The 17287-nt window shown below is 39.5% G+C and overlaps 1 protein-coding gene across 4 annotated transcripts in view; it reads right to left on the reverse strand.

Annotated features, from left to right (window-relative positions):
• Sil1 (SIL1 nucleotide exchange factor) overlaps positions 1 to 17287 on the reverse strand; it is a 257779-nt gene that overhangs the window by 203878 nt on the left and 36614 nt on the right. Inside the window, exon 2 of one of the 4 annotated variants that reach the window (XM_078045997.1) lies at positions 15137 to 15213. The exons of the other annotated variants lie outside the window; for them this stretch is intronic. The gene's annotated coding sequence lies outside the window, so the exon portion shown is untranslated. The remainder of the gene's footprint in view (positions 1 to 15136; positions 15214 to 17287) is intronic. 4 annotated transcript variants of the gene reach the window in all.

Below are 17287 nucleotides of genomic sequence, written 5' to 3' on the forward strand. Positions count from 1 at the left end.
TACTCTTCACAACAACCCTCTGAGGCAATTCTAACATGCTGCTCATTTTACTCATAAAAGGATCAAAATTCAGAGAGGTTAAGTAACTTGCCAGAGTTCACACAGCCAAAAAGCAGAAGAGTCAGGACTCAAAGCCAGTTTGGCCCCAGACTTCATGCCCTTCCCACAGACCATGCTGTCTCTTCAATGGTCTGTAACATCAGGCACAGAAAATGGATTCATTATTTTATTTGTTCTGCAACAGGATAAATAAAAAGGCTCATTTTGTGCTAGGGCAAAGATTTTTTTAAAGAGCCTACTGGGGCTCTCTTGTGGAAAGACCCACCTCTACCATGATCAGTATCTGTACCCACATCACACACACACACACACACACACACACACAAACACACTGAATGCTCTTGACAAAGGCCAGCCCATAACAGAGGCAGAGACATTCAGAAAAAGAAATCTCTAGATTCAGATTACAGTGGCTCCTTCTGTGGCTTGACCTCTTAGCCTCCCATCATTCAAGCTCTCTAGCTGTACATGGAACAAAACATCCCTGCATCCCCTCACAGAGCCCAACACTCAGAATTTCCCTCATATATACTTACCAGTCTGGTAAGATCAAAGCAGAGGGGAGAGGACATCTGCTTTGAGTAAAAGCTGGCCGAGATAATACCTAAGCTTATTTATAACTAGTATATGATTCTGATATCCCATACACCATATAAGACAAGATTGTATTTACATGGCAGAAAAAGAAAACAGAGCCCAGAAAAGTGAATGGGGCTTGACTACAGCCACAGAAACTGGATTCATCATTTTATTAACAAGTGGCTAGGTGAATTAGAGAAATAGTGTGACTTGATCCCTAGACTGTAAGCTTCTAGCATGGATTGGATAAGGAGACTTACTCTTTATACTTGTTCCTTGACTCTTCCAGAGGTTCTGTGAGCGATCAGATTGTATCTGATAACCAAAGTTACCATAGCTCCATTCCATTCCATCTCCACCCCGTACAATGGAAAGGATATAGGCTCTGGGTTCAAACTAGGTATCCCTGGCTGGCTATGTGACTTTGGGCTAGATTCTTGACCTCAACCAGTTTGAATTTCTTTATTCATAAAGGGACTTGATATTAACTATTTAACTTGATACTAACAGTTTGAATTTCTTTATTCATAAAGGGATTTGATATTAACTATTTAGTTCAATTCACAATAGATAAGCTATGGAACCAACCTAGGTGCCCTTCAATAGATGAATGGATAAAGAAAATGTGGTACATATATATAATAGAACATTACTCAGCCATAAAGAAGAATGAAATTATGGCATTTGCTGGTAAATGGATAGAACTGGAAGCAATTATACTAAGTGAAATAAGCTACTCCCAAAAAACCAAAGGCCGAATGTTCTGTCTGATATGCGGATGCTGACTCACAATAGGTGGTATGGAGGTTCACTGGATTGGAAAGTGGGGGAACAGGAAAGACAGAATAAATTAGACATAACTTTCCTGTGTCCATATATGAATATACAACCAGTGTAACTTCATATTATGTACAACCACAAGAATAGTAAGTTATACTCCATATATTATGTCAAAACATATTCTACTGTCATGTATAACTAAAAAAACAAATTAAAAATATACAAAAATAGCCAGGCATGGTAGCCCATATCTGTAATCCCAGAGGCTCAGGAAGCTGAGGTAGGTGGATGTGAGTTCAAGGTCAGCCTCAGTAACTTGCTATGCCCTAAACAACTCAGTGAAACCACGTCTCTAAATAAAATACAAAAAAGAGCTGGGGCTGGGCACAGTGGTACATGCCTGTAATCCCAGCAGCTCGGGAGGATGAGGCAGGAGGATTGCTAGTTCAATGCCAGCCTCAGCAAAAGTGAGGTGCTAAGCAACTCAGCGAGACCCTATCTCTAACTAAACAACAAAATAGAGCTGGGGATGTGGCTTGCTGGGGATGTGGCTTACTAGCCAAGTGTTCCTTAGTTCAATCCCCAGTTCGCCCCCCAAAAAATTAAATAAATAAAAGAGCTGGGGACATGGCTCAGTGATTAAGTGCCCCTGAGTTTAATCCCTGATACCAAAAAAATAAAATAAAAATGCAAAAATACAAAAATAAATAAATAAATAAATAAATAAAATAGTGCTGGATGCAAAGTGGGGTTTCAAAAGCTCATAGCCTTAATAATAACAATCATTAGAGAAAATTTTGAGCAAAATACCAGATAAACAAAACTAGTGAGGGCTTAACCCCTTGTTTTCTGTTCTGACAACCAAGCCCCTTCTTGGAGATCAGGTTTCCTAAGCCACAGGTCTGCCCACATGTCTAGACTGTACTCTGGATGGTAAGAGGCACATTTCCATTTAAGTGAAGCTGGCTGGCTGTACATCGGTGCCACTACAGAGCTCAGCTTCCTGATGACTCAGGTCTGTCTCCAAATTCCTGCTGCCACTCTTGTACCTTTAAGGAGGAGTTTAGGGATGGCAAGAGTAGTCAAAGCCAGTGAAACCAACTAGATTGCTATGGCCACCCTAAACTGAGATAGCTGGCATCCAGGGAGTAAGGACCCCAAGATTCCCACCTTTACTCTTTCAAAATAATAACTGGATTTCCTGACAGTAGGCATGAAAGGCTTTCTCTATAGTCTGTTCCCAAAGAACACCAGGAACTTTTACACACTCGTCCACACACTACAACCTGTAAATAGGGAGGAATCAGATTATATTTCCATCCCCCTGCTGTCTCTAGGCTTCCAGAGAATGTCAAGTTCTCTTAGTGGGACTAAAATAGGGAGAAAGGTATGATTTCCAGTCCATAACTCCAAAAGGACTATCTGAAAATCTGTAAAACACCATTATTCTGTGCCACTGTGGATTATAAACACTCAGTATTCACACTCTAAAAACAAGCACCACACAGATATTTTAGCAATAGCCTCAGTTCCCTGAGCATAGTAGGCACCATACTATGGAACAGAATATACAAATATCACTGCCTCAGGAGGCTGAAGTCTGTTCACAATCAGTGAATAAGGTGGTTTGCCACACCTGAGGCTCAGATAGTTCAATTATTAAAAAGAAAGCCCACCTGAGGCACATGCCATGAGAAAACGGATACTGTTCTGGACAATCTGAAACATAAATCACAACTTTGTAAGGATGAAATAGGCAACAATTAAGGTGTTCCTTAAACTTGATTGAGGAGCCCCAGGAAAACATTTACTTATAGAAACACTTCATAGCAATAAGAGGATGGCTCACCAAGCACAAAACTCACTACTACCATGTTGGCATTGACTATGCCTTCCAGGTAAGTCAGCAACTGAAACATTATATTTTATTTTTAACACGCCTGAGAGCCCAAGACTATTTATAATACCAGATCTTTAAAAACTTGAAAGGGAGATGAATTTTAAAATGTACACATTTACATACGTGGGCAGAAACATAAAAATCAGATGCCTTTCAATACAGCTCAGGGAGCCATAACTCACGGGTTTCACAATCCCACCCAACACCCAGAGAAAACCCAGGCGCCTTCTCCAAGAGACGGTGGGAGGCTGGGTAGGTAGCCAAGAAACAAAAAAACCTAAACTCAGCACTTGGCAGGACAATTAAGGAGCAGAGGATTTTAAATGCATTGTTTCTGACTCTAAATATGTCTACATCTATTACCAATTTGGGATCAGAAACTTCATTTAGTTCTGCCATGACCACGCACTAAAAATATTAAGCAGAGTATTGCCTAGGAAACAGCAGTCCTCCCTAGGAAACAGCAGCCCCATTTCAGAGCCCCTCTGCCATGGTTTCAGGATTTCTCATTCTGGACTTATGCTGAGAGCTCAGTAATGGGCAGAACTGCCTCTGTCCTGCAAAGATCTCCTTCTCATTTCAGAAGGCAATAACAGGAACCAGTACCAAGGACTACACAACCTTCTCATCCTGCTCAGAGCTGTCTTTGGTGATCAGTGAAGTTCATAAGCCTGCAACAACTAGAATCCATGTGACTGGGAACTCCACAAAGGAAAAGACAACCCTCTACTAAACCCCATTGCTCTATCTTGCTCAGCATTATGTCTGGTACTCAAAAAAAATCTGGGGTTGTGGCTCAGTGGTAGAGCATTTGCCTAGCAAGTGGGAGGCACTGGGTTCCATCCTCAGTACCACATAAAAATAAATAAATACAACAAAGGTATTTTTAAAAATCTGCTGATTAAATAAAAGCAATATTTTTTAAAAAGTCATTGAAGACAGCACAATAGGGAATGATACTACCATGAAAATAGGTTTAAGAAAATTTGACTGTGGGGGGCTGGGTTTGTGGCTCAGTGACAGAGTGCTTGCCTCATGTGGGTGAGACACTGGGTTTGATCCTTAGTACCACATTAAATAAATAAACAAACAAATAAATAAATAAAATGAAGGGGTTGTGTCATCTATTACTAAAAATAAAAAGTCTTAAAAAAATTTGACCATAGTATTACACAAATACAAGTACATAAAATACTGTTGGGTGGAAGAACAAAGTGTAATAATGGGCACACACACACAAATTACTACTTTGAAAAAATATGTGTAGTCACATCTATGATCATTTGTGACCTTAGAATAATGAAAAGCTATATTAAGTGGAGTCTTTTATCCTGAAATGTTAGATAATTTTTTTTTTCTGCAGTACTTGGGATTGAACACAGGACCTGGTGCATGCAAGGCAAGTGCTCCACCACTGAGCTACATCCCCAGCCCTTAAATTAGGGGGAGGGAGGATGCTGAAAATTGAACCACCCAAGGTCTTACACATGCTAGGTAAGGGCTCTACACTAAACTACGTTCCCATCCCAAATAAATGTTATTTTCCACACAGAATCCACCCCACTGTCAACAGAACTATTCTGATCCTTTAGATGGCTCTTATTCAACAAGCACAAGATCAGACCATCCACCTCATCAGCCCAAGAAAACAAGAGAACACATGGAAAAAGCTAAAGTCTTAAAGTCCAACTTGACAACTTGACCAGTTTGCCAGTAGAGACTCCAGTCTGCATCATCAGCATGGCTGCTTCCCTAGTCAGATAGCCAAGATGGAGGCATCAAAACAAACAACAACAACAAAAAAATACTAAAAAGTTCACCTGGCCCAGCTTCAAAACCAGCGCTCCAAATAAGCAATTCCAGGCCAAGAAGCCCAGGACCTACTGGCCAGCAAAGCCTGTTAAAAAGGATAGCAGTACACCAATTGTTTTCAAACTCTTCCAAAAGCAGAACACATAAGAAGACTTCCTAATTCATTCTACGAGATCAGTATTGCTCTGATACTAAAGCCAGATAAAGACACTACAAGAAAATTACAGGCAAATATCGCTCATGAATATACATGCAAAAAATTATGAACAATATATTAGCAAACCAAATTCAGCAGCATATTAAGAGGATTATACAACATGATCAAGTAGGATCTATCTCAGGAATACAAGGGTGGCTCAACATGAAAATCAACCAATGTAATATGTCACATTAACAGAATGAAGGATGGGGCTGGGGCTATATCACAGCGGCAGAGCGCTTGCCTAGCACATGTGAGACACTAGGTTTGATCCTTAGCACACGTAAAAATAAACAAATAAAATAAAGGCATTCTGTCCATCTATAACTACAAAAAAATTTAAAAAAAAAAACAAGAATGAAGGGGAAAAAACACATGATCATCTCAACTACTGAGGAAAAAGCATCTGACAAAATCTAATACCCTTTCATGACAAGAAACACTAAATAAAGCAGGAATAGAAGAAAATATCCTCAACATAATAAGAAGCATATATGAAAAACCCATAACTAACATCATAGTCAATGGCAAAAGACTAAAAGCTTTTCCCCAAAGATCAGGAACTAGGTAAAGATGTCTACTTTTTTCTATTAAGCATAATACTGAAAGTTCTAGCCAGAATAATTAGGCAAGCAAAAATAAAAGGCATCCATGTCAGAAATAAAGAAATAAATCTATCTACATTTGCAGATGACACAGTCTTATATGTAGAAAACCCTGGAAGACTCTTAAAAAATAATAAATAAACTTGCTGGAGCAAATAAATTCAACAAAGTAGCAGAGTGCAAAATCAACACTACTTATTTATTTACTACTGTATTTCTATACACTAGCAGTGAACAATCTGAAAAGGAAATTAAGAAAGCAGTTCTATCTAAAATACCATCAAAAAAGAATAAAATCCTTAGGAATAAATTTAAGGAGGCAAAATAACTATATAATGAAAACTGCTGAAGAAATTAAAGAAGACCTAAATAAATGGAAAGACATTTGGGGTTCATGGATTAAAAGATTTAGTACTGCTAAAATAACAATACTACCAAAAGCAATACATTGATTCAATGCAATTCCTATCAAAATCCCAGGGCATTTTTTACAGAAACAGAAAAACACATACTAAAATTAATATGGAGTTTCAAAGGACCCTAATTACTCAAAACAGTCTTGAAAAAGAACAAAATGGCATCAGGGCAAAGTTGGAGAATTTGAAATTTACCACAAAGAGTTAGTATCGAAATGAGGAAAAAACCAAAGAAATAGAACTGAGAGAACAGACTTAAACCCTCATATTTACAGTCAGTTGATTTTTAGCAAGGGTGCTATTAACTAAAAATGAATCAAGATCTAAACTAAAAAGCTAATACAGTAAAATTCTTAGAAGAAAACATAAGGGAAAAACTTCATAACCTTTATTTGGCAATGGTTTCTTAATATGACACCAAAATCATAGGTGTTAAAAGAAAAAAAATGATAAACTGAATTTCAACAAAATTAAAAAGTTTGTGCAGAGGACATTATTAAAAGAATGGTAAGACAAATAGGAGAATGGGAGAAAATGTTTGCTGATCACATATCTGATAAGGGTATAGTACTAATAATATATAAACAACTCCTACAACTAACAACAAAAAGACAAACCCAATTTTTAAATGGTCAAAGGACTTACATATAGACATTTCTCCAAAAACATAAACGGCCAGTAAGCACATGAAAGATGCTCAATATCATTAGTCATTAAAGAAATCAAATCAAAGCCACTTAAAATCTACTAGGCATGTTATAGAAAAGAAAAATAACAGGTGTTTGGAGAGATGTAGAGACGCTGGAACCCTCATACATGCACTAGTGGGAATGTAAAATGGTAAAGCTGCTGTGGAAAAGTTTAGTGGTTCATTAAAAAGATAAGCAGACTGGGGAATGATGTTGGCCAAATTATACTGTTATATTGTGTTCAGGAACAACTACATAACAACAAATCCCACCATTATTTACAACTATAATGCACCAATAAAAATTATGGGAAAAAAAGTTAAGTATAAAATTGCCACATCTACTTTTCAAGGAAGATATCCAAAAATCTGAAAACAATGAATCAAACAAATTCTATTTTGAATGTTCATAGCAGCATTATTCAAAATATTCAAAAGGTAAAAATGCTCAAATATTCATTGACAAATGGATTTTTACAAAATGTAGTACATATGTACAACAAAATATTACTCAGCCACACAAAAAAAAGAAGGTCTGATATGTACTACAACATGGATGAACCTTGAAAACATTTGCTAAGAAAAATAAGCCAGACACAAACAAAACAAATATTCTATTTATATGAACTATCTAGAATAGGCAAATTCATAGAGACAGAAAGATCACCAACAGCTGCTGGGGAGGGAATAGGTAATAAAAGTTATGCTTAGTGGGTACTGAGTTTCTGTTTGAGATGATAAAACGTTTTACAAGCATATAATAGTGAGGATTGCACAACACTGTGAATATAATTAATACCACTTAATTGTATACTTAAAAATAGTCATAATGACAGATTTTATGCTTATATAATTTACCACATTAAAAATGTTGGTAATTGCTAAAACTGGATATTTGGTACATAGATACACTGTGTTGTTCTCACTTCTAAAATTTTAAGAAACAAAAATTATATTTTCCATAGTTTTTTCAGATACCATTTGTCAAAGTCAAGAAATCCCCTTCTTTTTCTAAATTACCAGTAAGTTTTATCATGAATGGGTTTTTAATTTTATCAAGTGTGCTTTCTATAGCTTCTAAGATGATCATACAGTTTTACCTTTAACCTACTAATATGGCAAATTCTATATTTATATCTTCTACTGTGAAATCATCCTTCAATTCTTGGGATAAGCCCAACGTGGTAAGATGGACACTTTTATATCCTTATAGATTTTATTTGCCATATTTTATAATTCCTCTGTATACTCCCATAATTCTCTGTGCAGCTATCATGAGATCCATCAAACTGTATTCTAAATATAAACTCCCTGAGGGCACAGACTCCTTCCTCATCCACTGTTCTATCCCTAGCTAGTACAGATCTAACACACAGCAAGCATTCCATAAAAGCATGGCCAATGAACAAATAAATAAATGAATGCCAACATGAACAAGCAAGCAGATGAACACCTTTTTAATTTTTTTTAAATTCTTTTTTTTTTAAAGAGAGAGAGAGAGAGAAAGAGAGAGATAGAGAGAGAATTTTTTTTAATATTTATTTTTTAGTTTTCGGCGGACACAACATCTTTGTTTGTATGTGGTGCTAAGGATCGAACCCGGGCCGCACGCATGCCAGGCAAGCGCGCTACGCTTGTGCCACATTCCCAGCCCACAGATGAACACCTTAATCCAAAATACTGACATCTGCCCAGGCAGACATATAAAGCTGCTTTTTCTAAGCAGAAGACATTCCACAGAGGTGTTTACAATCTATAGACTACTGAGTTTGAAACTCTGTAAAGTGAACTCTAACCCTAGACTCTCATCCCCACCATTATGCCTCATTACCCAATCAACAACATTCCACAGGTTAGAGCCTGCTTTCACCTAAGAAGATGCAGCCCTCAGATCACTAATGCTTAGGTCCTGTGCTGGAGTTGGGGGGAAGGTGACATTAGTTTCAAACTTTAAGTGTTCCTCTCAATCTCCCAAGTTTATTCCCAACCATCGAAACAGCTTCATCCCAACCCTGATTGGCACAGCAAGAGCCTATTCCATTAACAATTCACTGCATCAGCAGTACAGAGGAGGAGAGCAATCAGCAAGGGAAACAGCTGAATTATTTCAGCAGCTGTAAATTATGTGTTCTCTCTTCCTCTCCTCCAAGTCCATGTTCAACTGTGCCCCACGCCTCCACACTGAACTTGCATTTATCAAGTATCTATGTCAACTGCAGCAACCAAACTTGAGTTCAAGAAGCAATATTAAAAAGCACTAATTAACTGATACTTAAATAACCATGTTTAATGTCAACAAATCATACTTTAACTTTAAACATCTCTTAGACTATTAGTTGCTTAATTAAATTCCTTAGACTCTTGGACACTGGCACAGTGCACACTACCCTATAGAGCTTTTCCCAGGCCGTGGCCTTGGCAGAATGTAGAAGAGGAGCAGCCCATATCCCTGGGGAAATGCCAAGAGAGCCCTGATTTTCTTCTAGAGCCTCCTAATGAGGTGGTTTCTCTTCATGGTTTCTGCTGGTCCTCATAGGGCAGCAAGAACATGACAAATAAACACATTCTGAGCTTGGAAAAATGCCAAACCAGGATACAGTTTATTTTTTAAAGTGCATTTTATAAAGGGGTGCTCATAAACCTAAGAGAGTTACTTTTCCCATCTGGCATCTGTTCTTAAGAGTGGTACATCATGAAACATTCAGGCATGTGTACAAAAGGTACACAAGAGGATTTGTGACAGCAGGTTGAGTCAAGGGGCCCTGCAAGATGCCACCAATCAAATCCCAGCCTGCCAGGATTCATCAGCCTGCAACTGACAGGGGTACAGCTCAGTCAACAGCAGCATCCTAGAATGGAACATGCAAAGGGACTCTGGGTTCCAATGAGTGAGCTGGTGATGGAAATGTCAGCAGGACCCCGGAAGTCTCTTCTGCCACAATAGTCTCCATGGGGACAGCTTGCCAGCCAGACTTCTCATCCAACCAGATTTGCTAAAAGGGAATGACATGCTAGCTACCTGCTCATCTAACATATCCGGAAACAGTTTGTCTCACTAACTGCTCCCAGGCAGAGCATGTCTGGCCAAGGATCATGAAGCATTTGGAGTCTAGATTTTGGGCAGCCATTTCCCTGAACCTAATTCTAGTGGGTCATGAATACAATATCATTTTAAGAGCAACAAGGGTATGAGAAATGTCAAGTGGACCTTTGCCTGATTCTTACAGCAGAGACCCAGCTCATTCTACTTTCCTTACAGGATAATCACTCTGTTGGCCTTACTTTTTCTGTCCATCACTCAGCTCCTCCCTAAATCTTCTATTTTACCTAAAGGCTTACTCTTCCAAAAAGAAGGAAACTCTTTCCGATTATCCATTCCCTCTCTCACTGCTCAGGGATTCATCTTGTGGCAGCTCTCCTTAAAACAGCCACTGCAGCCCCTGGTGATGCCAGCAGAAAACACTGGGTAGAGAAAACTTGGTTAAAACTGCAGATTCTTACCCTGAAAAGCAAACACTCCCACAAACAATCAGACATGAGCCCCAGCTTCAGAAGAGCCAGATGTTTGGGTTGTAGCTCACAGAAATGTGGAGAGCATCCAAAAAAAAAAAAAAAGGAGAATATCATGCATACACAGCCCCTGACATGCTGTTCTCTTACTACCTGCCATTCCACACCTACGCCAAAGCCATTTCAACCGCAGATGAACAGTTAACAGTCATGCCAATCCAGAAAAAAATATTTTTACAAAGACCTGTATACCTTCCCATATAAGAGACCTATCAAAAGAGCAAAACTCAGTACACTGAAAAAAATGAAGAAATCTGTACTGCCTACTAGGAAACAAACATCCAGTCACCATCCCAACACATCCAGAAGATGATATATCCTTTCACACATATTTGTTGAAACATGCTGTATCTCAGATATGTGCCAGGTGCCTGGGATGTGATGAATAAATAAATAGGGGTTTTGTCCTCCAGGAGCTTCTAGGAGGGCAATGGAAACAGATGAGCAAAACAGCAGTTATACAGCAAATATTGAGTTAAAGAGCCCTGTCAGTGGGCTAGGAATGTGATTCAATGATAGAGCACTTGCCTTATCTGCATGAGGTCCTGGGTTCAATTCCCAGTAGTAGGGGGGGAAAAAATCCCTGTCGGAGATACCCCTGAGGCAGGAGAGAACAAGATGATTCCTTTAGGGGATTGGGGTCAGGGAAGACTTCCTGGAAAAGGTAAGCTTTGAAGAGTAAAAGGAGAAATTAGCTAAACAAAGACCCTGGGAAAGTCATCCCAGCCAGAGATCAGAGTGCTTTTTGAAGGCCTGGAGGCGTGAAACTATGAACATGCACTTATTGGAACAAATATATGCTAGAGCAAAGGATTTATGGGCAGTAACCTCATGATAGAACCCTCTTTGACAGACAGTTTAGCTAGGTTTCAAACATAGTTCACTGTACTTTCTTAGCAAATCTCTCTTCTTTTCAGAACTACATTATGGTGAAGGAGAGATGAGAAAGAAGAAAAAAGAAGACTGCTATAATATAAGCCTGCTATCAGGAGAAGTCGGTCACAAAAATTTGGGAATTCTTATGAACTCTTTTATTTTTCCTGCAGTTCAATGGTTTGTTTGTTCTGCAAACTCTCCATTTCTAGTTCCCTTAACAGAAGGATCCAGTAAACAGAATCTAGAGTGGACTGTATTACTAACCAACAATGGCCCACCTCGGTGGATCATTTGAATAGGAAAGCAACTTGAGATTCGAAACACAGCCTTTAAGCCATCTTTCCCTGAAGGCTATTCCTGCTTATATTCTCTTCTTATATATGTCCAAAGGTAAGACCCTGTTCCACATGCCTGATCCTCCACTAGAGCTGCCTAGCTTTCTTGTAAAGCCAGAAACCCAAGAGTTCTTAACACCCCTCTTCTTTCTTCCCCAATTTCCAGTCTATCCACTCCTATACATCATCAATTTTGTATACTAAATATCTCCCTTCCCCAATGAGCCTGCTCACAGGCCCAAATTGCTCCAATCACCCTCACCCTCCAGGGGAAAGAAGTCCCCACAGACATTCAGTGAAGCCAAACCCAAGCAAAGCAGTGCAATGAGGAGGCAGAAGGCTCACGACTTTAATGGATCTCTTATTTGCTTAGCCCAGAGTTTCTGGAATACCCACCACCATCCAGTTACAGAAGCACTTGTGAATGGCTCTCAATAAAAGTTACTTTTTTTCTTCTCATGAAGAGAGGCACTTGGGCAGCTCATTCAACAGCAGCAGAAGCTAGAAAGTGGGCTACAGGGAAGGTTTGGTACCAGCATGAATCCTCTAGAAATGCCAGTACCTTGGGAGCCCAGAGCCGGAAGCCAACCTACAATTATAAAATCAAATTCCAGACAAGGCAATCATGATTCCCCACAACTGCACCCCTCCCTGCCCTGGAAGACAAACTACAAGTATAACCATTGAGCTTAAAAGTCTTCATCCCTGTTCCCTTGGCCACCCTCCTATAGTGGCACCCTCTCCTCCACAGAAAATTTTAACTAAGCTTCTCTAGAATTCTTCACCATAATTGATTTTAGGACTATCAGCAAAAGAATGTCTACAAAAGAGCTCAATGTAGGTAAACTTCCTCTTTTCCTGTTGTTCTGTTTTTTGGCCACTGGCCTGGAAGAAATCAGCACTCCAGGTGCTGGGCACCCCTTTACCTGTTTTTCACAAACATTTTTCCAGTATAGTAGTGTGTTTGCAAATGCAAAATGTGATTTAAAAAAAAAAAAAAAAAGACGAATCCTTTAACAAGGCCTCTGGCCTTGAGCTGGGGCTTCACAGAGATATCTACATTTCTAAGATAAGAGAAGTCTACCAATTGGGCTCCATGGGCAGGGGGAGGAAAGAAAGGGGAGAGGAAGCTTTCCTCTTCTCAGATGTTGTCCTTGAAGGGTTAACTTGCCCAAAACATTGAAGTAAAGCCTGTTTTTGTGTGAACTTCTGCAGTCATGTGAACTTCTGAGCCCCACCCCTTACATGCTGGGTATAAAATTCTGAAACTACCTGAACTCAGGGTTCAGGAGATTAATTTATTACAGTGAAAGCTGTGCCCTCTGAACCTGGCTACAGCTCCTGCTATCTTTGGTGCCTTGCCTCATCTGTCCCCTACAACACTCCCTTACCATAATAAAATTCATTTGGTAGAAACATTTGTGTCACCAAAGCAGATGAAAGAAGGCAATTTTTAGGAGGATGTTGCTGGTGCTGATAGTATCTTGGAACTCTTACTTTTCAAAAATAAAATGGCAAAATAGGAATTGAAGAGGAAAGAAAGGTTTGACTATGCCTCCCAGCCTCAACTCAACAGAAACCTTCCCTTCACCCCATTGCCTACAGTTGTCCCTCATAACAGCTCAGAAGGAATAATGAACAAGTGTACAAAGAAATTAACAAATAGCAGACTGAGGAACTCCAGGGAGGGGCAACAGGAAAGAAAGAAGGTCCTGCTCAAAAACCACTTTTTCATTTATTCAGACATCTCCAAGCACTACTATGTACTATGTACTTGTGCAAAGTGCTGGGAACACACAGGTGTGCATAAACTGAAAAGAGAAGGGGGAGGCCTCTCCCACATCTCCCTGGAATGGCACCTTTCCAAATGCTACTCTAACAGTCCTATTTGCCTGACAGTAAAGCCATACTTAACAAAACACATGCAAATAAAAAACTTCACTTTTTAAACTGTTTCCAGTACTTTGGGGCCTTGTGGTTTCTTTTCTAAGGAAACACCCGTCATTCATCTCCTTGATTAAAAATTGATTTAATTTGGCTTTCATTAGGTAGGTACAAGGGGAAAACATACTGATTCACAGAGATAACTCGCCCAGCAACACAACTGAGATGAGCTCTGGCGACTGCACAGTTGGGTCCCAACCCACTGCCGATGAAAAGAAAATTAAAAAGCTCACAATGCGGAGCTTAAGCTCCAGCCAAAAGGAATTATCTTCCCACAAGCGTCTCTGCCGGTTTTTTGGTAAATGAAAAAAAAAAAAAAAAAAAACTTTTAAAAGGGAAGGAAAGGAAACCCCAAGGATATTTAACATAAAACTTGGAATTTTTATATTTTCAAATTCCCTTGCAGGGAGAAAAGGCAAAGAGGTCTTTATTTCTCAGCCCAACTTTTCAAAAGTTTTCCTATTGATATGAAATTATCATAAAAATTTTCAATTTGTAGAGGGCATGGAGCAGAGGAAGGTGCAGTGGCTGAGGAATTTTAAGATGCTGTGCCCAGAGCTGCCAAAAAGGTGGGAGGAAAGGCAGTCCTAAAGCCGCATGCTCAGCAATGTTGCCTTGGGCTGTGAGTCTGAGATCAAACAGCAGGTGCTCAGGCTTGCGATAGGCTGCACTCTCCCACATGTCAGACTGGTGATTTGGAGCAAATGGGCAGACTTCACCACAATGTCAAAGGATTCTGGGGTACAACATCAGCAAATTATAAGTACATACCATGACTAAATGTTAGAGAGATTAATCTATAGCCAGAGAGTGAGTCTGACCCTGTCCTCCCCTGCTAGAAACCATTCGATGTTTTTCTAGGACCCTCAGGATAGACGCCAAATTCTACACCCAAACCCTCCACTCTCCATCCCTGATCAATGACTGCAGCTTCATCTCTTTCCTCACCCTGTCTACAGTTGTCTTTATAAAACTTTTTCCTACTGCTCTAAGTCATCTTGACTCCCACTCCATGCTTTTGCATGTGTCATTCCCTCTGCATGGAACACCATTTCCCAAACTCTTTATCTGACAAATTTCCTACTCATCCTAAAGGACTCAGTTTAAGAGATACTTTTAGGAGGCTTTCCCCAATCCTTTCCACTAGAGCAGACTTAGTGCTGCCAGAGAACCCATCTTTCCCTTATCAAAGCACTTACTTTACTTTCTTAGATAGCCTGTCCTTCACCCTACTAGACCATAAGCATCATATGGATGGGGACCACCATACACATTCTGCATTTACACAGAATATACCCAAAAGTCCTGACTAGCTTGACACTTGACACAGAACAGATGTTTAATAAATTCTGAGCTGGGCATCATAACATACCTCTATTCCAGTGACTCAAAAGGCTGAGGCAAGAAGGATCACAAGCTCAAGGCCAGCTTCCAAAAATTAGTGAGGCCCTGTCTCAAAATAAAAAATAAAAAGGGCTAGAAGTATAGCTCAGGGATAGAGCACCCCTGAGTTCAATCCCTAGAACTATAATAAAGAAATAAATAAAATTCTTGAGGGATGGTTTAGAGTCTGTTTAGGCTTACTTCTCAGTTCTAGATTCACTTCCCAAAGCCAGTTATATACTCGCTGCCATCATCCCCATCACCACTCCAGCCCCAACCCCTCATATTTCACAGTTTTTACTGGATAGCTTGCATAGGCCTTAACCTTATGCATATTCATCAGTCACCCATTGCAGCATTTTCTGCTATATGATGGACAATGTTCAGTAACTAAGATACACTGGTGACTGAGGCCCCTCTCCTTCCTTCTAGGAGACAAAAAGGTTATTTAAACAAATAACCACCATGAAGTATGATAGGTTTCATAATGAAGAGACATATGGGCGAGTTGGGGCAGATAAAGAAGCCTCAGAGTTATGCCCATCTTCCCAGTGCTCTTCTTCCCCTACTATCCCAAGTTTATTACACTCTGTCCCTCAATTCTTACTGACAAATCTTTCTAGTGCTCTTCCCCCAGGGGAAGCCCAGATCACATTTCTCCAAGCTAGACTCTCATTCTGTTCCAGATTAATTAAAATCCTTTCTGCCTTCTGTTTTCTCACCTTCTTCAGGTCCACCCCCTGCACACAGAGGCATCTCACTCACATACATCCCTGCCTCTGACCTATCCTGAGCCAACTCGTCCAACTATTGTTTTTTATCTCCTCCCTCAACTGTCTTAAATGATCAACTGGCATTTATAAGACATCTGCATTTACACAGAACATATGTAATAGTCCCCATCTACAGCAAAGAAGAAACTCACAGAATCAAAATATCAGAAAAATTAAATGCAAAATAAACCATTATCAACATAGCTTTTTCCTCTACTGTTTTCTCTTACAGATCAAAGTGCTAAGGCATCATGGCTCCAAAGAGAATATTCCTAATTCTGTTATATTTTCAAAGAGGTTATAGCACCTCTTATTCACTAGTGGCCAGGCACTAGTCTGCCCCTTTGGTATCTCTGAGGGTAAAGGCCATTCTATCCAGTCACACATTCACTTAATCAACTGTACTGAATATCTTTGTAAACCAAGAACCATGTTCTTTCAATGCTGAACACATTGTTCCATATATAAGCATATTAAATTAAAGTCTATGACTGAATAAATCACTGGTAATAAGAAAACCAGATGATCTTCTCCTTGCTCCAATCTCAAGAATATTCCAGGGCAAAATATATTCTTTAATGTAGGCTGAAATCAAGAGCCAAGAGCCACCACCACCACACTTCTTACTCATGTAAGCCAAGACCAGGGGAGAAAGCCCTTACCCAGCTAAGGAGATGCTGACACAGCCCTTTTACCAACATGCCAAGGGAGCCAGAGAAACCAGTGTTGTAAAACACCCTTTAATCTAATGACGTGTTTTGTTAGTGTAGATTAAGAGGAAAAAATTTCTCAAGGAACCAGAAATAAATGGAAGGAAAGAAAAGAACAGAAATTAATGAACATAGTAATTATCCCCCAAAGTTGCAAATCAGAACAATTCTTCACTTGAAGACAAGTATGAAAAACAAGATTAAAATGCTTCAGGGATGTATTTGTGAAACAGCAGGTAATAGAACAGATAAAATGCATTTACAGTACCTCACTGGGGACACATACCTTTTGGCTAATAGCTATCAGATACTAAATACCACTGTAAAAATAATATTCTTTCCTCCTTCATTATGAAGTTACAATTAGCCATAAGAAGCAGCAACACAGCAAACTATTTTGAATGATAACTGGGAACAATTCCAGATTCTAAGCTTACTCCTAAGTGTCTAGGCACAAGGGGAATATAGTCAGTTGTACCCCATGTTTTGGTCTGTTCGGGGTGCCCCAAGAATATTCCATAGATTGGTGGCTTAAACAATAGAAATTTATTTTCTCACAATTCTGGAGGCTAGAAGTCCAAGATCAAGGTTCCAGCCATACTCCAGTTACTGGTAAGAGCTCTCATTCTGGCTTACAGACAGGTGCCTTCTCACAAT

The sequence above is a fragment of the Ictidomys tridecemlineatus genome, chromosome 1 (assembly GCF_052094955.1).
Source record: "Ictidomys tridecemlineatus isolate mIctTri1 chromosome 1, mIctTri1.hap1, whole genome shotgun sequence".
NCBI classification, from domain to species: Eukaryota; Metazoa; Chordata; class Mammalia; order Rodentia; family Sciuridae; genus Ictidomys; species Ictidomys tridecemlineatus.